We start from the raw sequence: 13,928 nt of genomic DNA, 5'->3' as shown, positions 1-13,928 counted from the left end.
ACAACATAACAGGTAATTAGTTTACTGTTCATCGGTTCTCTCTAATTCTTCAACTGACTTACTTCCTACACCTGGGGAGACTAATAACCAACACAGATGCACAACATAACAGGTAATTGGTTTACTGTTCATCGGTTCTCCCTAATTCTTCAACTGACTTACTTGCTACACCTCGGGTGACTAATAACCAACACAGATGCACAACATAACAGGTAATTAGTTTACTGTTCATTGGTTATCTCTAATTCTTCAACCGACTAACTTGCTACCCTTGGGGAGACTAATAACCAACACAGATGCACAACATAACAGGTAATTGGTTTACTGTTCATGGGTTCTCTCTAATTCTTCAACTGACTTACTTGCTACACCTGGGGAGACTAATAACCAACACAGATGCACAACATAACAGGTAATTGGTTTACTGTTCATCGGTTCTCTCTAATTCTTCAACTGACTTACTTCCTACACCTGGGGAGACTAATAACCAACACAGATGCACAACATAACAGGTAATTGGTTTACTGTTCATCGGTTCTCCCTAATTCTTCAACTGACTTACTTGCTACACCTCGGGAGACTAATAACCAACACAGATGCACAACATAACAGGTAATTGGTTTACTGTTCATTGGTTCTCTCTAATTCTTCAACTGACTTACTTGCTACACCTGGGGAGACTAATAACCAACCCAGATGCACAACATAACAGGTAATTGGTTTACTGTTCATTGGTTCTCTCTAATTCTTCAACTGACTTACTTGCTACACCTGGGGAGACTAATAACCAATACAGATGCACAACATAACAGGTAATTGGTTTACTGTTCATTGGTTCTCTCTAATTCTTCAACTGACTTACTTGCTTCACCTGGGGAGACTAATAACCAACACAGATGCACAACATAACAGGCAATTAGTTTACTGTTCATTGGTTCTCTCTAATTCTTCAACTAACTTACTTGCTACACCTGGGGAGACTAATAACCAACAAAGATGCACAATATAACAGGTAATTGGTTTACTGTTCATTGGTTCTCTCTAATAACCAACACAGATGCACAACATAATAGGTAATTAGTTTACTGTTCATTGGTTATCTCTAATTCTTCAACCGACTAACTTGCTACCCTTGGGGAGACTAATAACAAACACAGATGCACAATATAACAGGTAATTGGTTTACTGTTCATTGGTTCTCTCTAATTTTTCAACTGACTTACTTGCTACACCTGGGGAGACTAATAACCAACAAAGATGCACAACATAACAGGTAATTAGTTTAGTGTTCATCGGTTCTCTCTAAAACCAACACAGATGCACAATATAACAGGTAATTGGTTTACTGTTCATTGGTTCTCTCTAATTCTTCAACTGATTTACTTGCTACACCTGGGGAGACTAATAACCAACACAGATGCACAACATAACAGGTAATTGGTTTACTGTTCATTGGTTCTCTCTAATTCTTCAACTGATTTACTTGCTACACCTGGGGAGACTAATAACCAACCCAGATGCACAACATAACAGGTAATTGGTTTACTGTTCATTGGTTCTCTCTAATTCTTCAACTGACTTACTTGCTACACCTGGGGAGACTAATAACCAACACAGATGCACAACATAACAGGTAATTGGTTTACTGTTCATGGGTTCTCTCTAATTCTTCAACTGACTTACTTGCTACACCTGGGGAGACTAATAACCAACACAGATGCACAACATAACAGGTAATTGGTTTACTGTTCATCGGTTCTCTCTAATTCTTCAACTGACTTACTTCCTACACCTGGGGAGACTAATAACCAACACAGATGCACAACATAACAGGTAATTGGTTTACTGTTCATCGGTTCTCCCTAATTCTTCAACTGACTTACTTGCTACACCTGGGGAGACTAATAACCAACACAGATGCACAACATAACAGGTAATTGGTTTACTGTTCATCGGTTCTCTCTAATTCTTCAACTGACTTACTTGCTACACCTGGGGAGACTAATAACCAACACAGATGCACAACATAACAGGTAATTGGTTTACTGTTCATCGGTTCTCTCTAATTCTTCAACTGACTTACTTCCTACACCTGGGGAGACTAATAACCAACACAGATGCACAACATAACAGGTAATTGGTTTACTGTTCATCGGTTCTCCCTAATTCTTCAACTCACTTACTTGCTACACCTCGGGAGACTAATAACCAACACAGATGCACAACATAACAGGTAATTGGTTTACTGTTCATTGGTTCTCTCTAATTCTTCAACTGACTTACTTGCTACACCTGGGGAGACTAATAACCAATACAGATGCACAACATAACAGGTAATTGGTTTACTGTTCATTGGTTCTCTCTAATTCTTCAACTGACTTACTTGCTACACCTCGGGAGACTAATAACCAACACAGATGCACAACATAACAGGCAATTAGTTTACTGTTCATTGGTTCTCTCCAATTCTTCAACTGACTTACTTGCTACACCTGGGGAGACTAATAACTAACCCAGATGCACAACATAACAGGTAATTGGTTTACAGTTCATTGGTTCTCTCTAATTCTTCAACTGACTTACTTGCTACACCTCGGGAGACTAATAACCAACACAGATGCACAACATAACAGGTAATTGGTTTACTGTTCATTGGGTCTCTCTAATTCTTCAACTGACTTACTTGCTACACCTGGGGAGACTAATAACCAACACAGATGCACAACATAACAGGTAATTGGTTTACTGTTCATGGGTTCTCTCTAATTCTTCAACTGACTTACTTGCTACACCTGGGGAGACTAATAACCAACACAGATGCACAACATAACAGGTAATTGGTTTACTGTTCATCGGTTCTCTCTAATTCTTCAACTGACTTACTTCCTACACCTGGGGAGACTAATAACCAACACAGATGCACAACATAACAGGTAATTGGTTTACTGTTCATCGGTTCTCCCTAATTCTTCAACTGACTTACTTGCTACACCTCGGGAGACTAATAACCAACACAGATGCACAACATAACAGGTAATTGGTTTACTGTTCATCGGTTCTCTCTAATTCTTCAACTGACTTACTTGCTACACCTGGGGAGACTAATAACCAATACAGATGCACAACATAACAGGTAATTGGTTTACTGTTCATTGGTTCTCTCTAATTCTTCAACTGACTTACTTGCTTCACCTGGGGAGACTAATAACCAACACAGATGCACAACATAACAGGCAATTAGTTTACTGTTCATTGGTTCTCTCTAATTCTTCAACTGACTTACTTGCTACACCTGGGGAGACTAATAACCAACAAAGATGCACAATATAACAGGTAATTGGTTTACTGTTCATTGGTTCTCTCTAATAACCAACACAGATGCACAACATAATAGGTAATTAGTTTACTGTTCATTGGTTATCTCTAATTCTTCAACCGACTAACTTGCTACCCTTGGGGAGACTAATAACAAACACAGATGCACAATATAACAGGTAATTGGTTTACTGTTCATTGGTTCTCTCTAATTTTTCAACTGACTTACTTGCTACACCTGGGGAGACTAATAACCAACACAGATGCACAACATAACAGGTAATTAGTTTACTGTTCATCGGTTCTCTCTAAAACCAACACAGATGCACAATATAACAGGTAATTGGTTTACTGTTCATTGGTTCTCTCTAATTCTTCAACTGATTTACTTGCTACACCTGGGGAGACTAATAACAAACACAGATGCACAACATAACAGGTAATTAGTTTACTGTTCATCGGTTCTCTCTAATTCTTCAACTGACTTACTTCCTACACCTGGGGAGACTAATAACCAACACAGATGCACAACATAACAGGTAATTGGTTTACTGTTCATCGGTTCTCTCTAATTCTTCAACTGACTTACTTCCTACACCTGGGGAGACTAATAACCAACACAGATGCACAACATAACAGGTAATTGGTTTACTGTTCATCGGTTCTCCCTAATTCTTCAACTGACTTACTTGCTACACCTGGGGAGACTAATAACCAACACAGATGCACAACATAACAGGTAATTGGTTTACTGTTCATCGGTTCTCTCTAATTCTTCAACTGACTTACTTGCTACACCTGGGGAGACTAATAACCAACACAGATGCACAACATAACAGGTAATTGGTTTACTGTTCATCGGTTCTCTCTAATTCTTCAACTGACTTACTTCCTACACCTGGGGAGACTAATAACCAACACAGATGCACAACATAACAGGTAATTGGTTTACTGTTCATCGGTTCTCCCTAATTCTTCAACTCACTTACTTGCTACACCTCGGGAGACTAATAACCAACACAGATGCACAACATAACAGGTAATTGGTTTACTGTTCATTGGTTCTCTCTAATTCTTCAACTGACTTACTTGCTACACCTGGGGAGACTAATAACCAATACAGATGCACAACATAACAGGTAATTGGTTTACTGTTCATTGGTTCTCTCTAATTCTTCAACTGACTTACTTGCTACACCTCGGGAGACTAATAACCAACACAGATGCACAACATAACAGGCAATTAGTTTACTGTTCATTGGTTCTCTCCAATTCTTCAACTGACTTACTTGCTACACCTGGGGAGACTAATAACTAACCCAGATGCACAACATAACAGGTAATTGGTTTACAGTTCATTGGTTCTCTCTAATTCTTCAACTGACTTACTTGCTACACCTCGGGAGACTAATAACCAACACAGATGCACAACATAACAGGTAATTGGTTTACTGTTCATTGGGTCTCTCTAATTCTTCAACTGACTTACTTGCTACACCTGGGGAGACTAATAACCAACACAGATGCACAACATAACAGGTAATTGGTTTACTGTTCATGGGTTCTCTCTAATTCTTCAACTGACTTACTTGCTACACCTGGGGAGACTAATAACCAACACAGATGCACAACATAACAGGTAATTGGTTTACTGTTCATCGGTTCTCTCTAATTCTTCAACTGACTTACTTCCTACACCTGGGGAGACTAATAACCAACACAGATGCACAACATAACAGGTAATTGGTTTACTGTTCATCGGTTCTCCCTAATTCTTCAACTGACTTACTTGCTACACCTCGGGAGACTAATAACCAACACAGATGCACAACATAACAGGTAATTGGTTTACTGTTCATCGGTTCTCTCTAATTCTTCAACTGACTTACTTGCTACACCTGGGGAGACTAATAACCAATACAGATGCACAACATAACAGGTAATTGGTTTACTGTTCATTGGTTCTCTCTAATTCTTCAACTGACTTACTTGCTTCACCTGGGGAGACTAATAACCAACACAGATGCACAACATAACAGGCAATTAGTTTACTGTTCATTGGTTCTCTCTAATTCTTCAACTGACTTACTTGCTACACCTGGGGAGACTAATAACCAACAAAGATGCACAATATAACAGGTAATTGGTTTACTGTTCATTGGTTCTCTCTAATAACCAACACAGATGCACAACATAATAGGTAATTAGTTTACTGTTCATTGGTTATCTCTAATTCTTCAACCGACTAACTTGCTACCCTTGGGGAGACTAATAACAAACACAGATGCACAATATAACAGGTAATTGGTTTACTGTTCATTGGTTCTCTCTAATTTTTCAACTGACTTACTTGCTACACCTGGGGAGACTAATAACCAACACAGATGCACAACATAACAGGTAATTAGTTTACTGTTCATCGGTTCTCTCTAAAACCAACACAGATGCACAATATAACAGGTAATTGGTTTACTGTTCATTGGTTCTCTCTAATTCTTCAACTGATTTACTTGCTACACCTGGGGAGACTAATAACAAACACAGATGCACAACATAACAGGTAATTAGTTTACTGTTCATCGGTTCTCTCTAATTCTTCAACTGACTTACTTCCTACACCTGGGGAGACTAATAACCAACACAGATGCACAACATAACAGGTAATTGGTTTACTGTTCATCGGTTCTCCCTAATTCTTCAACTGACTTACTTGCTACACCTCGGGAGACTAATAACCAACACAGATGCACAACATAACAGGTAATTAGTTTACTGTTCATTGGTTATCTCTAATTCTTCAACCGACTAACTTGCTACCCTTGGGGAGACTAATAACCAACACAGATGCACAACATAACAGGTAATTGGTTTACTGTTCATGGGTTCTCTCTAATTCTTCAACTGACTTACTTGCTACACCTGGGGAGACTAATAACAAACACAGATGCACAACATAACAGGTAATTGGTTTACTGTTCATCGGTTCTCTCTAATTCTTCAACTGACTTACTTCCTACACCTGGGGAGACTAATAACCAACACAGATGCACAACATAACAGGTAATTGGTTTACTGTTCATCGGTTCTCCCTAATTCTTCAACTGACTTACTTGCTACACCTCGGGAGACTAATAACCAACACAGATGCACAACATAACAGGTAATTGGTTTACTGTTCATTGGTTCTCTCTAATTCTTCAACTGACTTACTTGCTACACCTGGGGAGACTAATAACCAACCCAGATGCACAACATAACAGGTAATTGGTTTACTGTTCATCGGTTCTCTCTAATTCTTCAACTGACTTACTTGCTACACCTGGGGAGACTAATAACCAATACAGATGCACAACATAACAGGTAATTGGTTTACTGTTCATTGGTTCTCTCTAATTCTTCAACTGACTTACTTGCTTCACCTGGGGAGACTAATAACCAACACAGATGCACAACATAACAGGCAATTAGTTTACTGTTCATTGGTTCTCTCTAATTCTTCAACTGACTTACTTGCTACACCTGGGGAGACTAATAACCAACAAAGATGCACAATATAACAGGTAATTGGTTTACTGTTCATTGGTTCTCTCTAATAACCAACACAGATGCACAACATAATAGGTAATTAGTTTACTGTTCATTGGTTATCTCTAATTCTTCAACCGGCTAACTTGCTACCCTTGGGGAGACTAATAACAAACACAGATGCACAATATAACAGGTAATTGGTTTACTGTTCATTGGTTCTCTCTAATTCTTCAACTGACTTACTTGCTACACCTAGGGAGACTAATAACCAACACAGACGCACAATATAACATGTAATTGGTTTACTGTTCATTGGTTCTCTCTAATTCTTCAACTGACTTACTTGCTACACCTGGGGAGACTAATAACCAACCCAGATGCACAACATAACAGGTAATTGGTTTACTGTTCATTGGTTCTCTCTAATTCTTCAACAGACTTACTTGCTACACCTGGGGAGACTAATAACCAACACAGATGCACAACATAACAGGTAATTGGTTTACTGTTCATCGGTTCTCTCTAATTCTTCAACCGACTTACTTGCTACACCTCGGGAGACTAATAACCAACACAGATGCACAACATAACAGGTAATTGGTTTACTGTTCATTGGGTCTCTCTAATTCTTCAACTGACTTACTTGCTACACCTGGGGAGACTAATAACCAACACAGATGCACAACATAACAGGTAATTGGTTTACTGTTCATGGGTTCTCTCTAATTCTTCAACTGACTTACTTGCTACACCTGGGGAGACTAATAACAAACACAGATGCACAACATAACAGGTAATTGGTTTACTGTTCATCGGTTCTCTCTAATTCTTCAACTGACTTACTTCCTACACCTGGGGAGACTAATAACCAACACAGATGCACAACATAACAGGTAATTGGTTTACTGTTCATCGGTTCTCCCTAATTCTTCAACTGACTTACTTGCTACACCTCGGGAGACTAATAACCAACACAGATGCACAACATAACAGGTAATTGGTTTACTGTTCATCGGTTCTCTCTAATTCTTCAACTGACTTACTTGCTACACCTGGGGAGACTAATAACCAACCCAGATGCACAACATAACAGGTAATTGGTTTACTGTTCATCGGTTCTCTCTAATTCTTCAACTGACTTACTTGCTACACCTGGGGAGACTAATAACCAATACAGATGCACAACATAACAGGTAATTGGTTTACTGTTCATTGGTTCTCTCTAATTCTTCAACTGACTTACTTGCTTCACCTGGGGAGACTAATAACCAACACAGATGCACAACATAACAGGCAATTAGTTTACTGTTCATTGGTTCTCTCTAATTCTTCAACTGACTTACTTGCTACACCTGGGGAGACTAATAACCAACAAAGATGCATAATATAACAGGTAATTGGTTTACTGTTCATTGGTTCTCTCTAATAACCAACACAGATGCACAACATAATAGGTAATTAGTTTACTGTTCATTGGTTATCTCTAATTCTTCAACCGACTAACTTGCTACCCTTGGGGAGACTAATAACAAACACAGATGCACAATATAACAGGTAATTGGTTTACTGTTCATTGGTTCTCTCTAATTTTTCAACTGACTTACTTGCTACACCTGGGGAGACTAATAACCAACACAGATGCACAACATAACAGGTAATTAGTTTACTGTTCATCGGTTCTCTCTAAAACCAACACAGATGCACAATATAACAGGTAATTGGTTTACTGTTCATTGGTTCTCTCTAATTCTTCAACTGATTTACTTGCTACACCTGGGGAGACTAATAACCAACCCTGATGCACAACATAACAGGTAATTGGTTTACTGTTCATTGGTTCTCTCTAATTCTTCAACTGACTTACTTGCTACACCTGGGGAGACTAATAACCAATACAGATGCATAACATAACAGGTAATTGGTTTACTGTTCATTGGTTCTCTCTAATTCTTAAACTGACTTACTTGCTACACCTCGAGAGACTAATAACCAACACAGATGCACAACATAACAGGCAATTAGTTTACTGTTCATTGGTTCTCTCTAATTCTTCAACTGACTTACTTGCTACACCTGGGGAGACTAATAACCAACATAGATGCACAACGTAACAGGTAATTGGTTTACTGTTCATTGGTTCTCTCTAATTCTTCAACTGACTTACTTGCTACACCTAGGGAGACTAATAACCAACACAGACGCACAATATAACATGTAATTGGTTTACTGTTCATTGGTTCTCTCTAATTCTTCAACTGACTTACTTGCTACACCTGGGGAGACTAATAACAAACACAGATGCACAACATAACAGGTAATTAGTTTACTGTTCATCGGTTCTCTCTAATTCTTCAACTGACTTACTTCCTACACCTGGGGAGACTAATAACCAACACAGATGCACAACATAACAGGTAATTGGTTTACTGTTCATCGGTTCTCCCTAATTCTTCAACTGACTTACTTGCTACACCTCGGGAGACTAATAACCAACACAGATGCACAACATAACAGGTAATTAGTTTACTGTTCATTGGTTATCTCTAATTCTTCAACCGACTAACTTGCTACCCTTGGGGAGACTAATAACCAACACAGATGCACAACATAACAGGTAATTGGTTTACTGTTCATGGGTTCTCTCTAATTCTTCAACTGACTTACTTGCTACACCTGGGGAGACTAATAACAAACACAGATGCACAACATAACAGGTAATTGGTTTACTGTTCATCGGTTCTCTCTAATTCTTCAACTGACTTACTTCCTACACCTGGGGAGACTAATAACCAACACAGATGCACAACATAACAGGTAATTGGTTTACTGTTCATCGGTTCTCCCTAATTCTTCAACTGACTTACTTGCTACACCTCGGGAGACTAATAACCAACACAGATGCACAACATAACAGGTAATTGGTTTACTGTTCATTGGTTCTCTCTAATTCTTCAACTGACTTACTTGCTACACCTGGGGAGACTAATAACCAACCCAGATGCACAACATAACAGGTAATTGGTTTACTGTTCATTGGTTCTCTCTAATTCTTCAACTGACTTACTTGCTACACCTGGGGAGACTAATAACCAATACAGATGCACAACATAACAGGTAATTGGTTTACTGTTCATTGGTTCTCTCTAATTCTTCAACTGACTTACTTGCTTCACCTGGGGAGACTAATAACCAACACAGATGCACAACATAACAGGCAATTAGTTTACTGTTCATTGGTTCTCTCTAATTCTTCAACTAACTTACTTGCTACACCTGGGGAGACTAATAACCAACAAAGATGCACAATATAACAGGTAATTGGTTTACTGTTCATTGGTTCTCTCTAATAACCAACACAGATGCACAACATAATAGGTAATTAGTTTACTGTTCATTGGTTATCTCTAATTCTTCAACCGACTAACTTGCTACCCTTGGGGAGACTAATAACAAACACAGATGCACAATATAACAGGTAATTGGTTTATTGTTCATTGGTTCTCTCTAATTTTTCAACTGACTTACTTGCTACACCTGGGGAGACTAATAACCAACAAAGATGCACAACATAACAGGTAATTAGTTTACTGTTCATCGGTTCTCTCTAAAACCAACACAGATGCACAATATAACAGGTAATTGGTTTACTGTTCATTGGTTCTCTCTAATTCTTCAACTGATTTACTTGCTACACCTGGGGAGACTAATAACCAACACAGATGCACAACATAACAGGTAATTGGTTTACTGTTCATTGGTTCTCTCTAATTCTTCAACTGATTTACTTGCTACACCTGGGGAGACTAATAACCAACCCAGATGCACAACATAACAGGTAATTGGTTTACTGTTCATTGGTTCTCTCTAATTCTTCAACTGACTTACTTGCTACACCTGGGGAGACTAATAACCAACACAGATGCACAACATAACAGGTAATTGGTTTACTGTTCATGGGTTCTCTCTAATTCTTCAACTGACTTACTTGCTACACCTGGGGAGACTAATAACCAACACAGATGCACAACATAACAGGTAATTGGTTTACTGTTCATCGGTTCTCTCTAATTCTTCAACTGACTTACTTCCTACACCTGGGGAGACTAATAACCAACACAGATGCACAACATAACAGGTAATTGGTTTACTGTTCATCGGTTCTCCCTAATTCTTCAACTGACTTACTTGCTACACCTGGGGAGACTAATAACCAACACAGATGCACAACATAACAGGTAATTGGTTTACTGTTCATCGGTTCTCTCTAATTCTTCAACTGACTTACTTGCTACACCTGGGGAGACTAATAACCAACACAGATGCACAACATAACAGGTAATTGGTTTACTGTTCATCGGTTCTCTCTAATTCTTCAACTGACTTACTTCCTACACCTGGGGAGACTAATAACCAACACAGATGCACAACATAACAGGTAATTGGTTTACTGTTCATCGGTTCTCCCTAATTCTTCAACTCACTTACTTGCTACACCTCGGGAGACTAATAACCAACACAGATGCACAACATAACAGGTAATTGGTTTACTGTTCATTGGTTCTCTCTAATTCTTCAACTGACTTACTTGCTACACCTGGGGAGACTAATAACCAATACAGATGCACAACATAACAGGTAATTGGTTTACTGTTCATTGGTTCTCTCTAATTCTTCAACTGACTTACTTGCTACACCTCGGGAGACTAATAACCAACACAGATGCACAACATAACAGGCAATTAGTTTACTGTTCATTGGTTCTCTCCAATTCTTCAACTGACTTACTTGCTACACCTGGGGAGACTAATAACCAACCCAGATGCACAACATAACAGGTAATTGGTTTACAGTTCATTGGTTCTCTCTAATTCTTCAACTGACTTACTTGCTACACCTCGGGAGACTAATAACCAACACAGATGCACAACATAACAGGTAATTGGTTTACTGTTCATTGGGTCTCTCTAATTCTTCAACTGACTTACTTGCTACACCTGGGGAGACTAATAACCAACACAGATGCACAACATAACAGGTAATTGGTTTACTGTTCATGGGTTCTCTCTAATTCTTCAACTGACTTACTTGCTACACCTGGGGAGACTAATAACCAACACAGATGCACAACATAACAGGTAATTGGTTTACTGTTCATCGGTTCTCTCTAATTCTTCAACTGACTTACTTCCTACACCTGGGGAGACTAATAACCAACACAGATGCACAACATAACAGGTAATTGGTTTACTGTTCATCGGTTCTCCCTAATTCTTCAACTGACTTACTTGCTACACCTCGGGAGACTAATAACCAACACAGATGCACAACATAACAGGTAATTGGTTTACTGTTCATCGGTTCTCTCTAATTCTTCAACTGACTTACTTGCTACACCTGGGGAGACTAATAACCAATACAGATGCACAACATAACAGGTAATTGGTTTACTGTTCATTGGTTCTCTCTAATTCTTCAACTGACTTACTTGCTTCACCTGGGGAGACTAATAACCAACACAGATGCACAACATAACAGGCAATTAGTTTACTGTTCATTGGTTCTCTCTAATTCTTCAACTGACTTACTTGCTACACCTGGGGAGACTAATAACCAACAAAGATGCACAATATAACAGGTAATTGGTTTACTGTTCATTGGTTCTCTCTAATAACCAACACAGATGCACAACATAATAGGTAATTAGTTTACTGTTCATTGGTTATCTCTAATTCTTCAACCGACTAACTTGCTACCCTTGGGGAGACTAATAACAAACACAGATGCACAATATAACAGGTAATTGGTTTACTGTTCATTGGTTCTCTCTAATTTTTCAACTGACTTACTTGCTACACCTGGGGAGACTAATAACCAACACAGATGCACAACATAACAGGTAATTAGTTTACTGTTCATCGGTTCTCTCTAAAACCAACACAGATGCACAATATAACAGGTAATTGGTTTACTGTTCATTGGTTCTCTCTAATTCTTCAACTGATTTACTTGCTACACCTGGGGAGACTAATAACCAACCCAGATGCACAACATAACAGGTAATTGGTTTACTGTTCATTGGTTCTCTCTAATTCTTCAACTGACTTACTTGCTACACCTGGGGAGACTAATAACCAATACAGATGCACAACATAACAGGTAATTGGTTTACTGTTCATTGGTTGTCTCTAATTCTTCAACTGACTTACTTGCTTCTCCTGGGGAGACTAATAACCAACACAGATGCACAACATAACAGGCAATTAGTTTACTGTTCATTGGTTCTCTCTAATTCTTCAACTGACTTACTTGCTACACCTGGGGAGACTAATAACCAACATAGATGCACAACGTAACAGGTAATTGGTTTACTGTTCATTGGTTCTCTCTAATTCTTCAACTGACTTACTTGCTACACCTAGGGAGACTAATAACCAACACAGACGCACAATATAACATGTAATTGGTTTACTGTTCATTGGTTCTCTCTAATTCTTCAACTGACTTACTTGCTACACCTGGGGAGACTAATAACCAACACAGATGCACAACATAACATGTAATTGGTTTACTGTTCATTGGTTCTCTCTAATTCTTCAACTGACTTACTTGCTACACCTGGGGAGACTAATAACCAACACAGATGCACAACATAACAGGTAATTGGTTTACTGTTCATCGATTCTCTCTAATAACCAACAGAGATGCACAACATAACAGGTAATTGGTTTACTGTTCATTGGTTCTCTCTAATTCTTCAACTGACTTACTTGCTACCCCTGGGGAGACTAATAACCAATCCAGATGCACAACATAACAGGTAATTGGTTTACTGTTCATTGGTTCTCTCTAATTCTTCAACAGACTTACTTGCTACACCTGGGGAGACTAATAACCAACATAGATGCACAACATAACAGGTAATTGGTTTACTGTTCATCGGTTCTCTCTAATTCTTCAACTGACTTACTTGCTACACCTCGGGAGACTAATAACCAACACAGATGCACAACATAACAGGTAATTGGTTTACTGTTCATTGGTTCTCTCTAATTCTTCAACTGACTTACTTGCTACACCTGGGGAGA

Source organism: Cajanus cajan, chromosome 4 (assembly GCF_000230855.2).
Source record: "Cajanus cajan strain Asha chromosome 4, NIPB_CcT2T_4, whole genome shotgun sequence".
Lineage (NCBI taxonomy): Eukaryota > Viridiplantae > Streptophyta > Magnoliopsida > Fabales > Fabaceae > Cajanus > Cajanus cajan.
This window is presented reverse-complemented; position numbering follows the sequence as displayed.